Here is a 13387-nt window from a genome sequence, read left to right on the forward strand (position 1 = left end):
AGGAATTCGGAGTTTCTTCGCTGTCCTGCTGGATTTTGGGTGAGCCCGGGTCCCGCCGCTGTGGCTTCTCCGGCACTGCCACCTCTGCCTGCCGAGGACACCCCCCTGCCTGCGGAGGACAGTCCACCGCGCCCGGCTTCCAGCCATCAGCGCCGGAGCTTCCACCGTTTGCCCTCGGGGTTCTTGGTTCTGTTCTACTATTGTTATAATTGCTGTTGTTTTTTTGTCTGTCCTGTTATATTTACTAGTAAAAGACTGTTATTCCTTTTCCCCATAGCTCTGACTAAAAAGTTTTATTTTTAATCTTCCAAATTATAATAACACGGAGGGAAGGATTCAAATTCCTCATTTCCTAGAGAGGCCTGCCTCTCCATAGCAGACACCTGTCTTTTCAAAACCAAGACAGAATTTGGCGCCCATATCGTGGGGCATTGAGAGAAAAAGGAATAACAGTTCTTAAGTGCCTACATTGCTGTGTACTGGATATCATGTGGTCTGGCTTAACCTGGTTTGGGTGGCATGTGGTGGTGGCCGTATTTCTCCCATTTGCAGGCCCTTTTCTAAACATGGGCCCTGTAACTAAGGTTACTGTGGCTGTCATCAATTTTGCTATATGGGTTAACAAAGTGAGGAAATCGTGGATTTTTAATTTCCTCTGGAAGGCAGGCACATGGATTCAGGGCTATCATACACTAACTGTGTGTTTCTGGAGTTACTTTAACAACGGTACCTACTGTGAAGAAATGACACCGGGGGAAATTTTTTCACAACCCTTCACCCAGCTCTTTGGGTCTACCCCACCAGTCTTTGAAGGGTTCAAATCTCTGAATGTTAATGACATTATACAGTGGCTGGTGTTGCTGGTATGCCTGTTCTGTTTAGCATTTAGAGATAAGGGAAGACTGACCTGGATAACCACCCTGATACCTACCCTAGAGAATAAGGATGCTGCCCCACAGCCTGAGCCCGTCCCACAGCCTGACCCTGCCCCACAGCCTGACCCTGCCCCACAGCCTGAGCCCGTCCCACAGCCTGACCCTGCCCCACAGCCTGACCCTGCCCCACAACCTGACACTGTCCCACAGCCTGCCTCAGGAATAAACCACCCAGATTTGGTGAAGGAGATAGGTGAGATGCTGAGGGAGTACCTTTCCCCAGTAGTAGCCTCATTAGCCCCAGCTGCTGGGAAACCCTCCCCCTGCCCCAACAAAGGAGAGTCTGATGGTGCAGCAGCACAACCCACAGACGTTACAACCGTCCAGGTTCCAGCTGAACCACAGGGGCAGCCACAGCCAGCAGCAGTGGCCCCTGTGGAAACAAAGAAGTATAAGGTGAAATCAGAGCACCCAGGCAACAAGGATAAGAAAGGAGGGCCCTCACAACCCGGGGGGGAGTCAGAGGTGGAGATCATCACTGAGTCCCTGACATATGAAAGTCTCCATAATCTGCAAAAAGATCTTGCATGGCGGGGACGTGAGGCTTATACAGCCTGGTTACTTCGGGTCTGGGACCTTATAAGTACAAGCGTGCAGCTAGATAGTAGTGAGGCAAGGAATTTGGGACCCTTGACCCAGGACTCAGGTGTGAATCAGGTATTCGTAAGGGAGCCAGGGCCCCTTTCCCTTTGGGAATGGCTTTTAATGAGTGTACGGGAGAGGTTTGTCCACAGAGACAGAATGCAGGAGCACCATCATAGAATGCGCTGGAAGACCCTTGAGGAAGGGATCCAACAGCTGAGAGAAGTGGCAGTATTGGAGGTACTCTTTGGGAGGGGTGGACAGCATGATAATGACCCCGACAAAGTCAGGTGCACAGGGCAAATGCTGTGGAATCTGGCAACTCTAGGACCATCTCAATACGCCACATACATTGCAACAATTCATCCTGATAACAACCGAGAGACAGTGGGTTCTGTAGCCAACAAGCTTAGAAATTATGAGAGTATCATCAGTGGCCCAATGCAGGCTCAGGTCTCTGCCGTGGCTAAGGAACTCAGGAAGAAGATGGAGGAGGTGACAGAGGAGATAAGGGAGGTGAGGGAGGAGATGAGGAGGAACAGTTCCCATGTGGCACCGGTGCGAGTTACAGGCCCCAGAGTCAGAGCTCAACAGCCCCCAGCTAGAGAGAGAGGGTACACCCCACGAGCTGACCTGTGGTACTTTCTGCGTGACCATGAGGAAGACATGGGAAGGTGGGATGGAAAACCCACTTCTGCCCTGGCAGCACGGGTGCGTGAGCTCAAGGAGAGAAACACTAACCGAGGGGGTTCCACTAAGATGAAGGTAGCCTCGACATCGCATGACCAGGCTGCCAGGTATTATAGAAGTGAGGATGATATGTCAGATCCCCGTGAAGGAACCTCTACCATGTATGCTCAGGAGGGGAATAATGACCAGTGCTAGAGGGGCCCTGCCTCTAGCCAGGGAGAGGCACGGGAAAACTGGGTCTATTAGACGGTGTGGATCCGATGGCCTGGCACATCAGAGCCACAGAAATATGAAGCTTTAGTTGATACTAGTTCTCAGTGTACACTGATACCATCGGAATATGTGGGGACAGAACCTATTTCCATTGCTGGGGTGACGGGGGGATCACAGGAACTGACTCTGTTGGAAGCCGAGGTGAGCCTGACCGGGAAGGAGTGGCAGAAACATCCAATTGTGACTGGCTCAGGGGCCCCGTGTATTTTGGGCATAGACTTCCTCCGGAATGGTTATTACAAAGACTCTAAGGGACTCAGGTGGGCTTTTGGAATAGCAGCTGTGGAGGCAGAGGGCATTAAAAAATTGAATAGCTTGCCTGGACTGTCGGAGAACCCATCTGCAGTAAGACTTCTAAAGGTAGAAGAGCAACGAGTTCCAGTTGCCACCTCGACGGTGCACCGCCGACAGTATCAGACAAATCGAGATGCCGTGATCCCCATCCACAAGATGATTCATGAGCTGGAGAGCCAAGGGGTGGTCAGCAAAACCCACTCACCCTTCAACAGCCCCATCTGGCCTGTGCGCAAGCCTGACGGAGAATGGAGATTGACTGTGGACTACCGTGCCTTGAACGAAGTGACTCCACCATTGAGCGCTGCTGTGCCGGACATGCTAGAACTCCAGTACGAGCTGGAGTCCAAGGCAGCAAAATGGTACGCCACAATTGACATTGCTAATGCATTTTTCTCCATTCCTCTGGCTGCAGAATGCAGGCCTCAGTTTGCTTTCACCTGGAGGGGCGTGCAGTACACCTGGAACCGACTGCCCCAGGGGTGGAAACACAGCCCCACCATCTGCCATGGACTGATCCAGGCTGCACTGGAAAAGGGTGAGGCTCCGAAGCACCTACAGTATATCGATGACATCATTGTGTGGGGGAACACGGCAATGGAAGTGTTTGAGAAAGGAGAGAAGATCATCCACATTCTCCTGAAAGCTGGCTTTGCCATCAAGCAAAGCAAGGTCAAGGGACCTGCCCGAGAGATCCAGTTCCTGGGAGTAAAGTGGCAAAATGGACGGCGGCAGATTCCCACTGAGGTCATCAATAAGATCACTGCAATGTCCCCACCAACCAGCAAAAAGGAGACACAAGCTTTCCTAGGCGCTATAGGATTCTGGAAGATGCACATTCCTGAGTACAGCCAGATTGTGAGCCCTCTCTACCTGGTCACCCGCAAGAAGAACGATTTCCACTGGGGCCCTGAACAGCAACAAGCCTTTGCCCAGATCAAGCAGGAGATCGCTCATGCAGTAGCCCTTGGCCCAGTGAGGACGGGACCAGATGTGAAGAACGTGCTCTACTCAGCAGCCGGGAACAATGGCCTGTCCTGGAGCCTTTGGCAGAAGGTGCCTGGGGAGACTCGAGGCCGACCACTGGGATTCTGGAGCCGAAGCTACAGAGGGTCCGAAGCCAACTACACTCCCACAGAGAAGGAAATCTTGGCCGCCTATGAAGGAGTTCAAGCTGCCTCAGAGGTGATTGGCACAGAAGCACAACTCCTCCTGGCACCCCGACTACCGGTGCTGCGGTGGATGTTTAAAGGAAAGGTTCCCTCCACCCATCATGCCACCGACGCCACATAGAGCAAATGGATTGCCCTCATCACTCAGCGCGCCCGCATTGGAAACCCAAATCGCCCTGGGATTTTGGAGATAATTACAAACTGGCCGGAAGGTGAAAACTTTGGTCTCATGGATGAAGAGGAGCAGGAACAAGTGACACGTGCTGAAGAAGCTCCACCATACAACCAACTGCCAGCAGAAGAAACATGCTATGCTCTTTTCACTGACAGTTCCTGCCGCATTGTAGAGATGAACCGGAAGTGGAAAGCAGCTGTATGGAGCCCCACACGACAGGTTGCACAAGCCACTGAAGGAGAAGGTGGGTCAAGCCAACTTGCTGAACTCAAAGCTTTTCAACTAGCCCTGGACATTGCTGAAAGAGAGAAGTGGCCAAAGCTCTACCTCTACACTGATTCGTGGATGGTGGCCAATGCTCTGTGAGGCTGGCTGGACAGGTGGAAAAAGGCCAATTGGCAGCGTAGGGGAAAGCCAATCTGGGCTGCAGATGAGTGGAAGGACATTGCCACTCAGGTAGAGAAGCTACCTGTCAAAGTCCGCCATGTAGATGCCCATGTCCCCAAGAGTCGGGCTAATGAGGAGCACCAAAACAACGAGCAAGTAGATCAGGCTGCCAAGATAGAGGTGTCAAAGATAGACTTAGATTGGCAACACAAGGGAGAGTTGTTCCTAGCTCGATGGGCCCATGATGCCTCAGGTCACCAGGGTAGAGATGCCACCTATAAGTGGGCACAAGACCGAGGGGTGGATCTAACTATGGACAGTATTTCTCAGGTTATCCATGACTGTGAGACGTGTGCTGCCATCAAGCAGGCCAAGCGGGTTGGTATGGCGGGCGATGGTCCAAGTATAAGTACGGGGAAGCCTGGCAGATTGACTACATCACCCTTCCCCAAACCCGCCAAGGCAAGCGCTATGTGCTGACCATGGTGGAAGCCACCACTGAATAGCTGGAGACCTACCCTGTGCCCCATGCTACTGCCCGGAGCACCATCCTGGGCCTTGAAAAGCAAATCCTGTGGAGACATGGTACCCCTGAGAGGATTGAGTCTAACAACGAGACTCATTTCAAGAACAGCCTTATAAACACCTGGGCTAGAAAACATGGCATTGAGTGGGTGTACCATATTCCTTATCATGCGCCAGCAGCCGGGAAAGTCGAACGATGCAATGGCCTGCTTAAAACCACTTTGAAGGCACTGGGTGCAGGGACTTTTAAGAACTGGGAGAATAATTTAGCAAAGGCCACCTGGTTAGTGAACACTCGAAGTTCCACCAACCGAGCAGGCCCCGCCCAATCTGAGCCCCTGGGAACAAGAGATGGAGATAAAGTTCCGGTAGTACACATGAGAGGAATGCTGGGAAAAACTGTTTGGATTAATTCTGCCTCCAGCAAAGACAATCCCGCTCCTGGGGTTGTTTTTGCTCAGGGACCTGGCTGCACATGGTGGGTGATGCAAAAGGATGGAGAGACCCGCTGCATACCTCAAGGGGACCTTGTTTTTCGGTGAACACTGTGACTGTGTCTGTATTTATAATCACATGTATATATATGTATATTATTTAAAGATTTAAATTCAATATAATATGTTGGTGTGGGAAAAAATTCGGGGTGGATAATGTTGGGGTTTAAGTCTCCTGTAGAATTTTTTCCCCCCTCCCAAGTTGCTAGGAGACTAAGTGCTGAGTGCTTAACGTGGACAAAAGAACTGATAACTTAGTTTTGGGGGAGGGAAAAAAGCTCCCGGAGAGAGCGGAGGGTGGGGGGATCTCGCGGCTTTTCTTTTCTTCTTTCCGGAGGGGAGCACCGATCGGGCCACGGCTGGCTGCTGGAGTCCACAGTTAACGGAGTCTGGTCCTGGGAATTCTACCATCTGTTGGAGTATCCAGGAATTTGGAGTTTCTTCGCTGTCCTGCTGGATTTTGGGTGAGACCGGGTCCCGCCGCTGTGGCTTCTCCGGCACTGCCACCTCTGCCTACCGAGGACACCCCCCTGCCTGCGGAGGACAGTCCACCGCGCCCGGCTTCCAGCCATCAGCGCCAGAGCTTCCACCGTTTGCCCTCGGGGTTCTTGGTTCTGTTCTACTATTGTTATAATTGCTGTTGTTTTTTTGTCTGTCCTGTTATATTTACTAGTAAAGGACTGTTATTCCTTTTCCCCATAGCTCTGACTGAAAAGTTTTATTTTTAATCTTCCAAATTATAATAACACAGAGGGAAGGATTCAAATTCCTCATTTCCTAGAGAGGCCTGCCTCTCCATAGCAGACACCTGTCTTTTCAAAACCAAGACAGACCCCAAAACTGCAGTTCCACTTCCCCACGAGGGGTGTGGTCGGTTGTGGGGGAAGCGAAAGTTTTGGGGGTGAACACGCACCTCACACGTCAAGCCCAGAAACTTGGGGAGTTTCGGAAGGGGGATCGGTCACAGGAAGGCTGAAAAGGAAGGGTACGTCCTTAAAAGAGTTCCGGGACTGGTAAACTTTTCAGCCTAGGACCAGGAATGGTCCAGGGGAGAGAGTAAGTAGTAGAGAAGAGAGCTCGTAATCACCAGGGAAAACCCCAAAAGGGAGCGATCACCCTTAAAGGGCCAGTAACTGGTGGACCCACAACATGGGACAAGGGAAAAGTAAAACCAAAGAAAAGGTCACAGGGAAGTCCAAGAAGGGAACTGTTAAAGGGATCCCTGAAATCCCAATTGAAAGTCCTTTGGGATGGATGTTAGAACATTGGGAAGAGTGCCCTATAAGAAAAAGGAGGTCAAAGAAACAGATGATACATTACTGTATGGAGGTGTGGGGAGGAGTGGAAGTACGGGACCACGTAATATGGCCTGTCTTTGGGACATTTGAAGAATGGATTTGTACGGCGCAAGTGAATTATGTAAAGGAGGGGGGGAGTAAAGAGGAACAGGAGTATGCGCGGATCTGGGAAAGGATCGATGCTAGACTTTTGCCAGTAAAATTAAAGGGTCCAACATCCCCCTCGGGTGATAAGTGGGAACCTTTAGATAATCTTCCTCCACCCTACCTAGTGCCCTCGCCCCCTCCCCTTCCAAATCAGGGAAACCCCCAAGACCCCGCAGGATTAAGGTATCCCTCGGGGCAAGGGATCCCTGGCCCCTCACCTCTTCCATCTGCCCCTCCCCCGGAGTCACAGGCAGCGGCTCCATTTCCACCGGTTGGGCTCCCTCCTCAACTAGAACCCGTGCCAGCTCCCTGACCATCAGGGGGGTTAACCCAAGTTCCCCAGACCCCTACCCCACTCCTCGACACCCAGCCGCTTGAACTAGATTTGGCAGCGTTCCTCAGCCCCGCAGCCCTGGCACCGCCGGTTCCATTAGAGGCTAAATATACCCCTCCCGCTAGGAGGACTAGAAGACAGTTAAAAAGGTTGAATGAGGCAGAAAGTGAAGGGGAAGGCGAGAAAGCTAACCTCTTTCCCTTACGGGAAGTGCCTACTGCCCCAGGAATTATCGGGTACATAGATGTCCCGATTAATACCAGCGATGTAAGGGCTTTTAAAAAGGAAATGGGAAAGCTTATGGATGACCCCTTAGGAGTATCTGAGAGGCTGGATGAGTTCTTGGGAACAAGTATATACTCATATGAGGATCTCACAGCGATCTTAAGGTCTTTGTTCAACACGGAGGAAAGAGAAATGATAAGGCAAGCAGGAATAAGGGAGTGGGAGTGCCGGAACCCCCAGAGTACCCCCGGAGATCAAAAATGGCCAAGCCAGGATCCCCGGTGGAACGCCCAAACCGAAGAGGGTAGAAGGAATATGATTGATATGAGAAACATAATAATCCAAGGAATTAGGGAGGCGATACCTCGGGGACAGAATCTGAGCAAGGTATTTGGGGAATGTCAAGGGAAAGAGGAGACCCCTATGGAATGGTTAGAAAGATTAAGGAAAAGTCTCCAAATGTACTCGGGGACAGATCCTGATTCTCCTGTGGGAGAGGTATTGTTGAAGACCCAGTTCGTAGCTAAATCATGGGAAGACATACGGAAAAAATTAAAGAAAATCGAGGGGTGGCAGGAGAAGGGATTGCAAGAATTACTTAGGGAAGCCCAGAAAATATACATGAGGAGGGACGAGGAAAAACAGAAAATACAAGCTAGGGTACTGGTAGCAGCTGTAAGGGAAGCCCAGAAGCAAGAACGTCCCCAAGCCTTGGAAAAAACCTTGAGAAGGGGACCCTCAAAGGGACCAGTGCGTCCACAAAAAGGGACCCCTGTTAATCAAGGAGAGGGATCGGAATGCTTTTATTGTAAGAAAAAAGGGCACATGAAAAAGGATTGCAAGAAAAGAATGAGAGATGAAAAGATGTTTTAGGAAGATTAGGGACGTCGGGGGCTCTTCATTTTAGGGTCCTTAACATCAAGGGAGCCCTTGATAACCTTAAAAATTGGACCCAAGGGAACAGAAATGGATTTTTTAGTAGACTCTGGGGCTGAGAAAAGCACATTTAAACAGCTGCCTCCAGGGTGCCAAGTAAGCAAGGAATTTATGGTAGTTATAGGGGCTAAGGGAGAGCCTTTTAGGGTTCCCATAGTAAAAGATGTAGAGATTGAATCTGAAAATAGAGTCTGTTTAGGGGATATGTTGTTGGTAGAAGAAGCTGATTATAACCTATTGGGCAGAGATTTGATGGCTGCACTAGGTATTAGTTTAATTGTGAAGGATTCACAGATAGTGGTCAGTATATATAAACTAACCTGTGAGGATGAGGAAAAAATTAACCCCGAAGTGTGGCATATGGGAAGGGAAGCAGGGAGGCTGGACATGAACCCCATTTCAATTGAAATAGAAAGGCCTGAAGACCCCATAAGGGTGAAACAGTATCCTATCTCCCTGGAAGGGAGACGAGGACTGAAACCTATCATAGAAGACCTAATAAATAAAGGCATTTTGGAACCTTGTATGTCCAGACATAATACCCCAATATTAGCCATTAAAAAGACAGATGGGAGTAATAGGCTAGTGCAAGATTTGAGAGCAATAAATGAGAGAACAAAAACTCAATTTCCCGTAGTTGCAAACCCATACACACTTCTGAATAGGGTCTCCCCAGAAGATACATGCTATAGTGTAATAGACCTAAAAGATGCATTTTGGACCTGCCCTTTAGCCGAAGGCAGTTGTGACTTCTTTGCATTTCAATGGGAGGACCCTGAAACTAATAGTAAGCAGCAACTGAGATGGGCCTCCCTGCCTCAAGGATTTGTGGACTCGCCCAACCTATTTGGACAAGCCTTAGAGCAATTGCTAAGTCAGTTTTCCCCCAGAAAAGGGACAAAAATCTGGCAGTATGTAGATGACTTGCTAGTTGCTGGAGAAACGGAGGAAGAAGTAAGAAAATGCACCATTGAATTATTAAACTTTTTTGGGGGAAAAGGTTTAAAAGTATCTAAGCAGAAATTACAGTTCCCCGAACCTGAGGTAAAGTACCTGGAGCACTGGATTATCAAAGGAAAGAAAAAGTTAGATCCAGAAAGGGTGTCTGGTATATTAGAATTACCTCCCCCAAAGAATAAAAGACAGATACGCCAGATGTTAGGGCTTTTGGGTTACTGTAGACAATGGATAGAAGGGTATAGTGAGAAGGCAAAATTCCTATATGAGAAATTAACCACAGAAAAGGTAAAATGGACTGAGCAAGATGACAGGGAATTACAACGACTAAAGGAAGCCCTGATAACTGCCCCTGTCCTGAGCCTCCCTGACGTGAACAAGAAGTTCCAGTTATTCGTGGATGTAAGCAATCATACAGCTCATGGGGTTTTAACACAAGAATGGGCTGGAGACAGAAAACCTGTAGGCTATCTTTCCAAATTACTGGACCCTGTAAGCAGGGGATGGCCCACATGTTTGCAAGCTATAGTGGCAGTTGCCCTATTGGTGGAAGAAGCCAAAAAGACCACGTTTGGGGCTCCCCTAATAATTTACACCCCACATAATGTGAGAACTATTTTACAGCAAAAAGCAGAAAAATGGCTTATGGATGCAAGGCTCTTAAAGTACGAAGCCATTCTTATTCATGCCCCTGAATTAGAATTAAGGACAACAAAAGCTAGCAATCCAGCAGAGTTTCTTTTTGGGGAAGCACCAGGAAGGCTCACCCATAATTGCTCTGACTTAATAGAATTGCAAACAAAGGTAAGGGCAGATCTGGAAGATGAGGAACTGGAAGAGGGAGAAAAGTGGTTTGTGGATGGCTCAGCCAGAGTCATAGAAGGGAAAAGGAAATCAGGTTATGCCATCATAAATGGGAAAACAGGGGAAGTAATCAAATCAGGCCCGTGAAGTGCTTCTTGGTTGGCTCAAGCATGCGAGTTGTTTGCGGTATTACAAGCTCTAAGAGAGCTAAAAGGAAAAGTAGGAACCATTTTTACTGATTCCAAATATGCTTTTGGGGTGGTACATACCTTTGGAAAGATTTGGGAAGAGAGGGGATTAATAAACACTCGAGGGAAAAGTTTAGTGCATGAGGATTTAATAAGACAGATCTTAAAGGCTATAAGAGAACCAAAAGCTATTGCCGTTGTATATGTAAAGGGGCATCAAACAGGATTACAGTTTAGAACTAGGGGTAATAACTTAGCTGATCAGGAGGCCAGAAGGGCAGCTCTTTTTACCCTTAGCATCCCTGAAAGCCCCAGGAGTGACCCCCAGGAATTTCCCCCTCACCCTACGGAAAGGGAAATTGAGGAGTTCAAAAAGATAGGGGGAACATTGGGGGAAGGAAAATGGAGACTATCTGATGGTCAAGAATTAATTCCCAAAATTTATGCCCGGACAATACTAAAGAGATTGCATTCCCAAACCCACTGGGGAACTCAGGCATTAGCCGAACAATTCCTAAAATTTTTGGATGCAAAGGTATCTTTGAATTAGCAAAACAGGAGGTCCAAGGTTGCATAGTATGCCAGAAGATTAATAAATCTAGGATCAGGCAAGCTACACCGGGAGAACGTCCCTTAGCATACCGCCCCTTTGGGAGAATTCAGGTGGACTTCACCGAACTACCAAAAATTGGAAGGCATAAGTATTTATTAGTAATAGTAGATCAACTAACCCACTGGGTGGAGGCATTCCCCAGCCCTAGGGCAACAGCCCAGATGGTAGCACGAAGGTTATTAGAAGAAATAATTCCTAGATAAGGAATCCCAGACTCCATTGATTCGGATCAGGGAACACACTTCACATCCAAAATCACGAAACACTTAGCAGATGCCCTTGGGATCAGATGGGAATATCACACACCCTGGCACCCCCAGAGTTCAGGACAGGTAGAACGAATGAATCAGACATTAAAAGTGCAGTTATCAAAGCTTATGCTGGAAACTAAGATGTCATGGGTAAAGTGCCTACCCTTAGCTCTCCTTAACATTAGAACTCAACCCCATTCAGGATCTGGTTTGTCCCCTTTCGAAATGCTAAATGGAATGCCATATGAACACGGAATGCCAGTGGGACACCCTCGAGTAGAAGATTGCCAGATCCAGTCTTATCTTGTTTTAATTAATAAAAATTTACAGGAACTCCAAAAACGCGGATTAATAGAACAAAGCACACCCTTAGGATTCGCCATTCACAAAATCCAACCAGGGGACAAGATGCTAATCAAGACGTGGAAGGAAACCCCATTGTCATCTCACTGGGAGGGACCTTTCCTCGTCCTCCTCACCACTGACACGGCTGTGAGAACAGCAGAAAAAGGCTGGACCCACTCATCTCGGGTGAAAAGAATTGAACTGCAAGACAGCTCTCCGCAGTGGAAAATCACCTCGACTCCGGGAGATTTGAAGCTGAAGATTCACCGGAAAACCCAATGACCAGCGCTTATCGGATAAGTTGTAACCAGGCAGGGTGCCCCTGCCATCCATTTATTCGCTTTAAGTGCGGGTATTGTAAACAGATTTGGGTGACTCATTGTTACCGGGGAGCCAGGCCTTGGGGTTTGTGTGAGAATTGTTTAGAAGAAGAGAACAGGCTCACAAACCTTTTTCTATACATTGCCACAGAGTCGGGCCTTTTTGTATTGGATTCTCTTGAGTGGTTCCATTACTTCACAAATGGGATAAGGGGAAAATTGAATAAAAGAGCGGAACCACTAGTAATTGAGTGTAGGAGGACAGTGAAAGTACCCTGCATAGCTGACCAGATAAAAGTAGCCAAGTGGGAACAGTACAAAAGACGGTATGCTCAAAGGAGCACCCATGGGGGCCTGGAAGAATATCCCTGCTGCCAAGAAGATGGTTTACCCCGCCGCTGGTGGCACCCCAACGGGCGTAGGGTTGGGCAGAGGGATACACCTATGGGTAACCCTGGTGATCCTGAGCCTAGCCATGTACCCCATGAATGGCCTCCCCAACCCCAAGGAGAGAATGGGGAAGGGAACTGACCCGCAGGAGACTCAATTAGAGCCTGCCTAGGGCCAAGTCTTAAAACCCAGGGTACGAGTAGACTGTCCCAAATTGCAAGGGGGAGGGGACTGAAAATATAATAGTGGGCTCCAGATAAACAAAACAAAAGAAAAAACCAATAACCCAATGGCAATATCTAGGAAAAGGAGAGGGCTAAGTAACTTGCCTCTAATCTCCACTTGTAGAGATTGTAACAAAACGCTGTGGATTGGGGGTAAAAGGGAATCTACTTTTGTGGGATATTTACAAGTAAACAAATTGTGTTATGATAAGAACAAATTAGAAATGTGCACCCTAAATGGGAAAACATATTGGGTGGGACAGAATAAGAAACTTCAGACAGCCTCCTTAAACGGAGGACCCATACTACTGGATTTATTAAGTGACAACGATGAAAGGGTATGCCTGAAATTAGAAAAAGTATTCTGTTTTTCTAAGGATGAGGAAGGGTTGGACCCAGAAAATAAGATACAAAAGGTAGCCCTAGAACTCAAGAGGCAGGAATTAGAAGCAAAAAGAAAAAAGATGGAGCAAGAGAGAATGAGGACACTTAGTGAAGAATATGAACAATTAGAAAGACAATCTAGTGATTGGAGTTTATCTGCCTCTAGCAAAAACCTCTTTTTGGATTTAGTACAAGAGATTGCCACAGAATTAGGACTAACTAACTGTTGGATCTGTGGGGGACTAAAATCAGCTGAAAGATGGCCCTGGAAGGGGGAAAGTTTGGCTCCTGAACAACTCCTAAGGTGGGATAACAAAATCCTAAAAACAATGACTCGGCCAGAGGGATGGACACTAGATGAAAGAATAATAGGGACCATTTGTATTAGCAGGGAAGGAAACACATACAGTGAAACAGTGGGCTATACCCCATGTCTATCCACAC

The sequence above is a fragment of the Hirundo rustica genome, chromosome W (genome assembly GCF_015227805.2).
Source record: "Hirundo rustica isolate bHirRus1 chromosome W, bHirRus1.pri.v3, whole genome shotgun sequence".
Lineage (NCBI taxonomy): Eukaryota > Metazoa > Chordata > Aves > Passeriformes > Hirundinidae > Hirundo > Hirundo rustica.